A 12,463-nucleotide genomic window follows, 5' to 3' on the forward strand; every position below is an offset into this window, starting at 1 on the left:
GTTTTGAGTTTCCTGTCTGCGAATCCCTTTCTAAGCCCCCGTGAAAGAAGTTTACAAAGGCATCACTGTCAGTCCAGAAATGAAATTCAGGAAAGATAAACATTTCTCCTGGTTAGTTTGCTGTGTGCAAATCCTCCGCTTCTAATCCCCTGTAAAAGAAGCCTCAGAGCTTCAACATCATTATCCCAACAAGACTAATAACCAAAGTCCGCAATCTTGAACTTGACCCTTCCCTGTGCAGCTGGAGCCTCGACTTCCTCACCAACGGACCGCAATCTGTCAGGATAGGCAACAGCACCTCCTCCACCATAGTCCTCAACACCGGAGCCCCGCAAGGTTGTGTGATCAGTCCTCTACTGTACTCCCTATACACCCATGACTGTGTGGTAAGATTTAACTCCAACTCAATCGAAGTTTGCAGATCATACGCCTGTGGTGGGCCGCATCTCAAACAACAACAAATCAGACTACAGGAGGGAGATAAATCACTTGGTTGCATGGTGTATCGAAAACAACCTCTCCCTAAATGTTGGAAAGACCAAAGAACTGATCATCAACTTCAGGAAGCGCAGCACAACACACTCCCATCCACATCAAGGCTCCGAGGTGGAGATGGTCGATAGCTTTAAGTTCCTGGGGGTCACCATCACCAACAGTCTGTCCCGGTCCACTCATATTGATGCAACAGTCAAGAAAGCCCAACAACGTCTCTACTTCCTGCGGAAGCTAAAGAAATTTGGCATGTCTGCATCGACTCTCACAAATTTCTACAGATGTGTGATAGAGAGCATCCTGTCCGGCTGCATCACAGCCGGGTACTGCAACTGCTCAGTCAACGATCACAAGAAACTGCAGACTGTGGTGAACTCAGCCCAACACATCACACAAACTTGCCACCCCCACATTGATTCTGTATACACCTCTCGCTGCCTCAGGAAGGCAGACAGCATCATCAGAGATCCCTCCCACCCAGGCATTGCCTTCGTCCAGACCCTTCCATCAGGCAAAAAGTACAGAAGTCTGAAGACCCGCACATCCAGACATAGGAACAGCTTCTTCCCCACAGCTACAAGATTCCTCAACAACTCCCCCCTCGGACCGATCTGTTCCCTGTAAGAACGCTATTCCTGACGCCCTATGCTGCTCTTTCTTTTGTATTTGCTTCGTTTGGCCCCTTGTAATCAATCACTCACTGTTTGTCGCTGTACCATTTGTCAATGTTCCCTGTTGATTATTCTTGTGTCTACTATGTATGTACTGTGTACATTCCTCGACCGCAGAAAAAATACTTTTCACTGTACTTCGGTACATGTGACAATAAATTAGTGGCTGGTTTAGCTCACTCAGCTAAATCGCTGGCTTTTAAAGCAGACCAAGCAGGCCACCAGCACGGTTCGATTCCCGTACCAGCCTCCCCGGACAGGCGCCGGAATGTGGCGACTAGGGGCTTTTCACAGTAACTTCATTGAAGTCTACTCGTGACAATAAGCGATTTTCATTCATTTCATTTTCAAATCAAAATCAATCAACAAAAGAGCTTTGGACACATGGGACAGAATGGGCAATGAGATAGTGAAATCCGGAGAGCAGGATTTGTTTCATTTCTTTCCATCTCTGCCACCGCTTTGCATCATCAATAAGACATTGGGAGTCAAAGACTAATCCAGTTTGATGGACAAGTTGTCTCCATTCTGAACAATGGGGAACAAGCCCCTCCCACTCATTGAAACATCGCCCCGACAAAGATGAGAAACGCGCATGCGCTCTGATGCACATCCAATAAAAATGGCGGCCGTTAACCCGAGCCAAACAGGAGGAGCTGCAGTTCCTCTCGGAACTGGGTCCAGTCAGCTGTTTTCCGAGTATTGCGCCTCACAACAGCTTTACATAACGTTTCCGCCCACCCCCGCGATCTCTCGCTCCCTCAATATTGTTAAACGCCTCTTACCAATTTCGGATCTGAAGAAGACGCCCTTCTGCTTCGCCATTACCCACACTGCGCATGCTTCAATCACAGCCTGGCCTCGCCTCTTATTCACTCCGATTGGTTGGAGGACCAACAGCTCCCCATCGGTCCTCCAGTCCCGCCCCTCCTCTTCCTATTGGTCCGGAGCTGCCGTCAATCACCGGGACATTGTGACGGTTACAGATGGAGAGCCATGATGTGGAGATGCCGGCGTTGGACTGGGGTGAGCACAGTAAGAAGTCTTACAACACCAGGTTAAAGTCCAACAGGTTTGTTTCAAACACGAGCTTTCGGAGCACGGCTCCTTCTTCAGGTGAATGAAGAAGGAGCCGTGCTCCGAAAGCTCGTGTTTGAAACAAACCTGTTGGACTTTAACCTGGTGTTGTAAGACTTCTTACAGATGGAGAGAGCGGCCACAGGCTCAGGCTGACTCGCTGATTGTCCAATAATAACAGTGAGAGTCTCAGTGGGACAATCAGACAATAATAGTGGAGATGGGGCCCAGAGGAGAAACAGCAAAGGATTCATTCACTTTCAGAGTAACAAACACAGTGTCTGTTCCAAGAATAAGTCAGACTGCAGTTTGTGAGTGGATCCAATGTTGGCTCATAGAATCCCTACAGTGCAGGAGGCCATTCGGCCCATTGAGTCTGGACCGACCCTCTGAAAGATCACCCAATCTAACCCAATCCCCCACCCTGTCCCTGGACCCCTCCCGCGGACTATGTAGCCTAGCCAATTTAATAATAAACATCTTTGGACTGTGGGAGGAAACCAGAGCATCTGGAGGAAATCAACGCTGACACGGGAAGAATGTACAAACTCCACACAGTGACCTAAGGTCGGAATGAAACCCAAGTTCCTGACACTGTGAGGCAACAGTGATAATCACTGTGACACCGTGCAGCTCCGTTACTCTGTCAATGTTACCATTAGACAATAACCTGCCTGTTTTATTCCAATTCTGGTATGTGTTACAGGGGCTGTTTAGCACAGGGCTAAATCGCTGGCTTTGAAAGCAGACCAAGGCAGGCCAGCAGCACGGTTCAATTCCCGTACAAGCCTCCCCAAACAGGCGCTGGAATGTAGCGACTCGGGGCTTTTCACAGTAACTTCATTTGAAACCTACTTGTGACAATAAGCAATTTTCATTCACTGTTATCATTAGACAATAACCTGTCATATTCCAATTCTGGTGTGTGTTACTGTGTCCCTGTTATTATTAGACAATAACTTGCCTGCTATTCCAATTCTGGTGTGTGTTACTCTGTCACTGTTATCATTATAGCAGCACGGTAGCATGGTGGTTAGCATAAATGCTTCACAGCTCCAGGGTCCCAGGTTCGGTTCCCGGCTGGGTCACTGTCTGTGCGGAGTCTGCACGTCCTCCCCGTGTGTGCGTTGGTTTCCTCCGGGTGCTCCGGTTTCCTCCCACAGTCCAAAGATGTGCGGGTTAGGTGGATTGGCCATGCTAAATTGCCCGTAGTGTCCTAAAAAGTAAGGTTAAGTGGGGGTTAAGGTTAAGGTTTGGTTACGGGTATGGGGTGGATACGTGGGTTTGAGTAGGGTGATCATTTGCTCGGCACAACATGGAGGGCCGAAGGGCCTGTTTTGTGCTGTACTTTCTATGTTCTATTAGACAATAACCTGTCTTATTCCAATTCTGGTGTGTGTTACTATGTCCCTGTTATTATTAGACAATACCTTGCCTGCTCTTCCAATTCTGGTGTGTGTTACTCTGTCACTGTTATCATTTGACAATAATAGGGGGGCAAGATGCAAGGTAGCAATGATATTTTGATGTTTCTGTGTTATAGTGAGTGTCATTGGGAGATGTGTGATAAAATAGGAATGGAAACATCATTACAGAGACACAAATGACACAACTCCAGAGATTTCTGGTATCTGCTGTGCATCTGTAGAGGAACTGAAAATATTCAGTTCCTTCTCGTGGTGCTCAAGTTACACAGTCACACAGGAAATGTACCTGACAGCTCATAAAAAACAACATTTTAATCTTCTCTTTGAGGAACATTGTGATTGAAAACATCAAATGTGAAAACCGCAGGAGTGGAAAATTAAGAATGTCACAACAGACATCATTGGTGTCTCACAGACCCTGGTTCAATTCCGGCCTTGGGTAACTGTGTGGAGTTTTCACTTTCTACTAGTGTCTGCATGGGTTTCCTCCGGGTGCCCCTGTTTCCACCCACAGTCCGAAGATGTGCAGGTTAGGTGGATTGGCCGTGAGCAATTTCCTCCTAATGTCCAAGAATGTGTAGGTTAGATGGGGTTATGGGGATAGGATGAAGGATTAGGCCTGGATAGAGTTCAAATTAAACGGGCCGAATGGCCTCCTGTACTGTAGGGATTCTATGAGTGAACTGTTCAATTCATCCCATTCGCCATAACTCTGCCAATTTACCCTCTACAAGTGTTTATCCAATTATCTTTGAAAGTTACTGTAAATCTGCTTCCACCAGCCTGTCAGTGTGAATTCCAGATCACATCACATCACTGTGTAAAAACCATTCTCCTCATCACCCCCTTGGGTTCTGTTCTCAAATATCTTAAATCTCTGTGTCCTCTGGTTACAAACGCTCCTGCTCTTGGGGAACAGTTTCTCCCCATCGACACTGTCACAAATCCTTCCTCATTTTAATTTAAACACCTCTGTTAAATCTCCCCTTCACCTTCCCTGATCTCAGAAGGACAATCTGTTTCTCCTGCTCTGAGTCACAAGGACACAAAATGTTAACTCTGTTTCTCTCAGTACCGATGCTGCCAGAACTGCTGAGTTTTTCCAATATTTACTGTTTTTCTCCCACTTTATCCTTCTTTAATTGATCAAAAACCCATCATGATTTGAACACCTCTATTAAATAGGGACACACAGAGATTGAGAGAGATATGGAGGAAAGGAGAGAGACAGACAGAGGTTTTAAAAAACAGAAAGATGAGGTGGCGAGAGATAAAAGCTGAGAAATAGAGGAAACAAGTAACACAGAAAGAATGATGTAAAATATAAGGGAGCAGGTTATCAGTTCCCAGCTACAGAGAGCAGAGGGAACTCAGTGACTGATCCACAAACACAGCCGGTTCTGTCCGGGAATGGAGACTCTGAACAGAAATAACCGGCTCATTTGTAAATGTCACCACAATGTGATCTGTGTGACTCTGCCCTGACTCTGTGGACAGATATAGGCCGCACTGACAGATGTTCTCACCAGATTGTGGTCCCTGCATTTATTTTCTGCTCAGAAGTGAGATGTGTGGTTTGGAATCGGCAGCAGAGAAACAGGAAGTTGTGTTTCCTGAGAATGAAACAGCAGGCATCAGTTTCATGTTATCACCCTGAACAGTCTTCCTGCCTGTGAGGGTGAACTCACTCTGAACACATCAAGGACAACCACACAGATTGCTGCCGGTCTCAGCATTACATTCACATCCATTCTCATTTTAAACATTAAAATATGAGGTTATTTGGGTTTTCAAGACATTCGTTGAATTGGAAGATGGACTGAGGGTTGTCACTGGGAGAATTGAGGGGACATTATAGAAAAATTGAATTTTCCTTAAAGATGGTTATTAGAAAATAGGAGACTTAAAGTTAGTCAGCTTTTTCTAAGGGTGGAAGTGTCAATTATAAGGGGGCACACTTTCTACGTGAGAGGGGAAAAGTTTAAGGGAGATGTGTGGGGTAAGTGTTTCATGCAGAGGAGGGGGGGGGGGGGGGTGCCTGGAACGCACTGCCAGAGGATGTGGTGGAAGCAGGCACATTAGCAACAGTTAAAAGGCATCTGGATGGGTACATGAATAGGGAGGAAACAGAGGGATACGCACCGAGTCAGCACAGAAGTTTTTTTTTGTAGTTAGAGCATCGTGATCGGCACAGTCTTGGAGAGTCGAAGGGCCTGTTCCTGTGCTGAACTTTTCTTTGCACTTTATTCAGGTCCCCTCCCTGCCTCTCTGCTCCAAAGAAAACAACCCTATCTTATCCAGCCTCTCTTCACAGTTAAAATGCTCCATTCCAAGTAGCATCCTGGTGAATCTTCTTCACCCTCTCTTGTGCAATAACCTCCTTCCTATAGTGCGGTGAACAGAACTGAATACAGTACTCCAGCTGCAGCTGAACCAAAATCCTCTGCAGCTCCAACATTACCTCCCTGCTCTTAATAGTCTATTGCATGACTGATAAAGGCAGGTGTCCCGTATGCCTTAACTACCCTATTCACTTGTCCTGCCGCCTTCAGGGGTCTATGGGCAAACACCCAAGATCCTACAAGATGTCTACCCTAAGATAGAGATAGATAGAGAAATACAGCACAGAACAGGCCCTTCGGCCCACGATGTTGTGCCGAACTATTGTCCTAGGTTAATCATAGAATTTTGGACACTAAGGGCAATTTATCATGGCCAATCCACCTAACCTGCACATCTGTGGATTGTGGGAGGAAACCGGAGTACCCGGAGGAAACCCACGCACACACGGGGAGGACGTGCAGACTCCACACAGACAGTGATAGAGAAATACAGCACAGAACAGGCCCTTCGGTCCACGATGTTGCGCCAAACTTTTGTCCTAGATTAATCATAGAATTTTGGACAATTTTTCATGGCCAATCCACCCAACCTGCACATCTTTGGACTGTGGGAGGAAACCGGAGTACCCGGAGGAAACCCACGCAGTCACGGGGTGGATGTGCAGACTCCACACATACAGTAACCCAAGTCGAAATCGAATTTGGGACCCTGGAGCTGTGAAGCAATTGTGCTATTCACAATGCTACCGTGCTGCCCTTAAGAAGTTAACCTACACTCCATTATTCTACCCTAATCCATGTACCTATCCAATAGCCGCTTGAAGGTCCCTAACGTTTCCGATTCAACTACTTCCACAGGCAGTGCATTCCATGCCCCCACTACTCTCTGGGTAAAGAACCTACCTCTGACATCCCCTCTATATCTTCCACCATTTATCTTAAATTTATGTCCCCTTGTAATGGTGTGTTCCACCCGGGGAAAAAGTCTCTGACTGCCTACTCTATCTATTCCCCTGATCATCTTATAAACCTCTATCAAGTCGCCCCTCATCCTTCTCTGTTCTAATGAGAAAAGGCCTAGCACCCGCAACCTTTCCTCGTATGTCCTACTCTCCATTCCAGGCAACATCCTGGTAAATCTCCTTTGCACCTTTTCCAAAGCTTCCACATCCTTCCTAAAATGAGGCGACCAGAACTGCACACAGTACTCCAAATGTGGCCTGACCAAGGTTTTGTACAGTTGCATCATCACCTCACTGCTCTTAAATTCAATCCCTCTGCTAATGAACGTTAGCACACCATAGGCCTTCTTCACAGCTCTATCCACTTGAGTGGCAACTTTCAAAGATCTATGAACATAGACCCCAAGATCTCTCTGCTCCTCCACATTGCCAAGAACCCTACCGTTAACCCTGTATTCTGCATTCAGATTTGTCCTTCCAAAATGGACAACCTCACACTTGTCAGGGTTAAACTCCATCAGCCACTTCTCAGCCCAGCTCTGCATTATATCTATGTCTCTTTGAAGCCGACAACAGCCCTCCTCACTGTCCACAACTCCACCAATCTTCGTATCATCTGCAAATTTACTGATCCACCCTTCAACTCCCTCATCCAAGTCGTTAATGAAAATCACAAACAGCTGAGGACTGATCCCTGCGGTATGCCACTGATAACTGGGCTCCAGGCTGAATATTTGCCATCCACCACCACTCTCTGACTTCTATCGGTTAGCCAGTTTGTTATCCAACTGGCCAAATTTCCCACTATCGCACGCCTCCTTACTTTCTGCATAAGCCTACCATGGGGAACCTTATCAAATGCCTCACTAAAATCCATGTACACTACATCCACTGCTTTACCTTCATCCACATGCTTGGTCACCTCCTCAAAGAAGTCAATAAGACTTGTAAGGCAAGACCTACCCCTCACAAATCCGTGCTGACTAGATGCCTACCAAATTATGAGGGGCATGGACAGAGTGGATCGTCAGAAGCTTTTACCCAGGGTGGAAGAGAAGGCTGAAGGGTGACCTGATGGAAGTCTTTAAAATGGTGAAGATGTTCAATTGTCCAATAGGGATTTCAGTAGAAACCTCTTTACCGAGCGAGTGGTAAGATGTGGAGCTCACTACCACAGCGAGTGGTTGAGGTGAACAGCATGAATCCATTGAAAGGAAAGCTAGATACATACATGAGGGAGAAAGGAATAGAAGGAGATGCTGATGGGGGAGATGAAGAGGGGTGGGTGGAGGCTCATGTGGAGCATAAATACTGACACAGACCAATTGCTCCGACTGGCCTGGCCCTGTGCTGTAGACTCAATGGAACAGAGACAAATGTATTTATTTTAGATCTACCAGCAGTAGTAGATGCAGAATCCATCAAATAAATTAAAGCCAAAGGGCTGCACGGTGGCCCAGTGGTTAGCACTGCTGCCTCGCGACGCCGAGGACCCGGGTTCGATCCTGGTCACTGTCTGTGTGGAATTTGCACATTCTCCCCATGTCTGCGTGTGTTTCACCCCCACAACCCAAAGATGTGCTGGGTAGGTGGATTGGCCACGCTAAATTGCCCCTTAATTAGAAAAAAAAAGAATTGGGGTACACTAAATTGTAATTTCTTTTAAAATTCAGGCCAGACTGAAGCGTCATGGTGTTGTGATCTCACTTAAAGAGTGTGGAGCAGTCGCAGCATCTGGGTTACAATGAACATTCATCTTCTGAAAGCCCTTGTGTGGCCGGTGACAATGTGCGGCTGTGAAAGCTGCAGCATCAAGAAGCCGGACGAGGCTCCAATAAAAGTGTTTGAATTGAAAGGACTCAGACGGATATTCCGTGTGTCACGGACGGCAAAGTGGACGAATGAACGTATGCTCGAGAAAGCTGGTGTTCAGAGGAACCTGTTTGAGGCAGTGATATCGAGGAAGCTCACGCATTTTGGACATGTGTTGTGAATAGGAAGGGAGCGTTTGGACAAAGGTAATGCCAGGCACCTGGAAACTGTGTACAAGGAAGGCCCAAGATGTTCTGGGTGGATAATATCGGAATGTGGACTGGCCTCTCGATGGGACAGGCAGTGAGAGCAGCGGAGAAATCAGTGAGAAAGATTGCCTAAAGAGCAGCCAACACTCGGAATGAGGACGGATGAAAGACAAGACATCTGTAGTGGTGGAAAAAAGACTATTTACTAAACAGGATAAAATTAATGTACCATATCTGCCTTTGCAGATCATTGCAGTGGAAATGTGCCCTCGCTCGAAGAGAATCAGTCCCCTGGAATGAAACTTGGAAGACCGGCCAGTCCAGAGGGAAACACTCCGACCTCCCACATCACCAACTGTCAGAGTGAACATGGTTCAGTCCTGGATGTGATTCACTGCAGCAAAAACGGCAGAATCCAACCCCTGTAACTTGTGAACCTGCTGGTGTTTCAGCAGGTGGGATGACTGAGTGAATCCCTTCCCACAGTTAGAACAGATAAATGATCTCTCCCCGTTGTGAACTCACTGGTGTGTGAGTAGGCTGGATGAATCTCAGAATCCTTTACCATACACAGGTCACAGTAAATGGTCTCTCCCCAGAGTGAACTCCCCTGTGAGTCAGCAGGTTGGATGAAGCTCTGATTCCTTTCCCAGACATGGAGCAGTAAATGGCTTCTCCCCGATGTGAACTTGCTGGTGTGTTCGCAGGTCTGATGCATCTCCGAATGCTTTCCTACACACTGAACAGGTAAACGGCTTGTCCCCAGTGTGAACTCGCTGGTGAGTCAACAGGCTGTATGAATCTCTGAATCCTTTCCCACACATGGAGCAGGTGAATGGCTTCTCTCCAGTGTGAACTCGCCGGTGTCTCAACAAGTCAGATGAAGTAGTAAATCCCTCCCTACACACGGAGCAGATAAACGGCTTCTCCCCGGTGTGAACTAGCTGGTGCCTCAGCAGGCAGAATGAATCTCTGAATCCTTTCCCACAATTGGAGCAGGTGAATGGTCTCTCCCCAGAGTGACCTTGTTGGTGTCTCAACAAGTCAGATGAATTAGTAAATCTCTTCCCACACACTGAGCAGGTAAACGGCTTCTCTCCAGTGTGAACGCGCTGGTGTGCCAGCAGGCAGGATGAATCTCTGAATCCTTTCCCACACTTGGAGCAGGTGAATGGTCTCTCTCCGGTGTGAACTTGCTGGTGTGTCCGCAGGTTGGATGAAGATCTAAAACTCTTCCCACACACTGAGCAGGTGAACGGTCTCTCGCCGGTGTGACTGCGTCGATGTGTTTCCAGCGCAGATGGGAAAGTGAATTCCTTCCCACAATCCCCACATTTCCACGGATTCCCCATGGTGCGGGTGTCTGTGACTTGATGCTTTTCCAGTCACACTGATGGTAAAATAGCCGATGGTTTTCCCGTCCTAATGAATCGAGTGACTGTCAGATCTCGATGTGAAGTTTGGTTCGAGATTTCTTGCTGCAAATCGTCCCCTTTGAATATCCTGTGAAAGGAGTTTACAAATGTCATCACGGTCAGTACAGCTCAGAAATTCAGAACAGACAATTCTAGTTGCTGTGGAACATGCTTTCCCCTCTCGTTCCCCAAAAGCTGTAAATTTCCTTTTTAAAAAAAAATATTATTGGAATTTTGCATTTAATATCAAAACATTGCAGAAAAATATAAAAACAATAATAGTAACCAAACCGATAACAACGTCAATACAGGTATCACATGCTGCTGCCGTGTCTGTGACAGTCATACCCGTGCTATCAATCCCTCCCTCTGTTACATTGTGTATTAAACAGTTTTTTAAAAAAAAGATGTTCTTATTGGGACTTTTAATGTTTGATCATAAGAATTATACACAACTTGACATCAGTATTTACTGTTATTGCCAGGGTTGTTTGCGTTATTTACCATTACTTTCATTTAGCTGGTGGTGGGGGACACGGGTGGTGGGGGACACGGGTGGAGGGGGGATCCTATTCCCCCCCCCCCCCCCCCACCCCACCCCACCCCCTTGAGATTTGGTCGGCGGTTTGGATGGTCCATCTCCCCGGTGCACACGTGCACCATTCTCACTCTGCTCCCTCCCTCCATTCTCACTCTGCTCCCTCCCTCCATTCTCACTCTGCTCCCTCCCTCCATTCTCACTCTGCTCCCTCCCTCCATTCTCACTCTGTTCCCTCCCTCCATTCTCACTCTGCTCCCTCCCTCCATTCTCACTCTGCTCCCTCCCTCCATTCTCACTCTGCTCCCTCCCTCCATTCTCACTCTGCTCCCTCCCTCCATTCTCACTCTGCTCTATCTAATATAAACCCTCCCTATCCTTCTGAAGGTGCTAAGTCACGCTGATCGACAGATTAATACTCAGTTTCCTGTTCTCAACCAAGTGATAACATCCGAAGAAATAGGAGCAGGAGTAGGCCATTCAGCCCATCAAAGCTCTTCTTCTATTTAACAAGATCATGGCTGATCGGATTGTGACCCTAAATTTCATTTTCTTCCTGTCACCATAACCCTCGACTTCCTTTTCTATCAAAACTCTAACTGGGCCTTGTATATATTTAACGATGCAGCCTCCACTGCTCTCTGGGGAAGAGAATTGCAAAGACTAACCCCCCTCTGAGGGAAGACATTTCTCATCATCTCCATCAGAAATGTGACCCTTTATTTTGACAATCTGCCCATTAGCTCCTGAATCCCCCATGAGGGGAAACATCCTCTCTTCAGCTCCCATATCATGTTACCTCAGAATCTTATGTTTCAATATGATCACCTCTAAACTCCAATGAGTCCAGACGCTTTCCTCACAACTCAACACATTCATCCCAGGAATTAGCCCGGTGATCCTTCTCTGAACTGCTCCCAATGCAAGAATCATCCTCCTCAGTTAAGGAGATTGAAAGTGTGCACCGTACTCCCGATGCTATGATCTGAGAGCCATTACAGAGACACGGCTGCAGGATTCCATCACTTTTGAGAAGGGCAGGCTGGTACCTGAATATTCAAGATTCCATCACTTTTCAGAATGGAGTTGCAATTCAGCCCCTCAAGCCTGCTCCACAATTTAATAAGGTCATGGCTGGTCCGATAGTAATCTCAAATCTTCAATTACAGAGAATAAATATGGAGCAGAATTTGATGGTTAATATTAGCTGATGAGCAGAAGAAAAATGATCTTTGATGCAGGAAAAACAATTCCTGACCTCGGGATGATAAAGATGGCAAATCAGCAGCACAAAGCCAAGGGATGGGCAGCAGTGAACTTCATTCAGACACATTGGAAGAAATAACAGTAAAATACCAAAACTGGTTAAAATAAATCCACTATTAGAGGCAGAAGACATGAGACAATGGCAGAGAGGTGATGAGGGATGGCAGAGAGGTAATGAGGGAGGGCAGAGTTGAAACAGAGCAATGGGTGAACATGGATTCAGATCCACAGTGAAGGAGCCAAACCTGCCCC

The 12,463-nt window shown here is 46.7% G+C and overlaps 1 pseudogene; it reads right to left on the reverse strand.

Annotated features, from left to right (window-relative positions):
* Window positions 1–9,176: 9,176 nt before the first annotated feature.
* The window catches only part of LOC119961611, a 51,071-nt pseudogene continuing 47,784 nt past the window's right edge, over window positions 9,177–12,463 (reverse strand).

The sequence above is a fragment of the Scyliorhinus canicula genome, unplaced genomic scaffold (genome assembly GCF_902713615.1).
Source record: "Scyliorhinus canicula unplaced genomic scaffold, sScyCan1.1, whole genome shotgun sequence".
Taxonomy (NCBI): domain Eukaryota; kingdom Metazoa; phylum Chordata; class Chondrichthyes; order Carcharhiniformes; family Scyliorhinidae; genus Scyliorhinus; species Scyliorhinus canicula.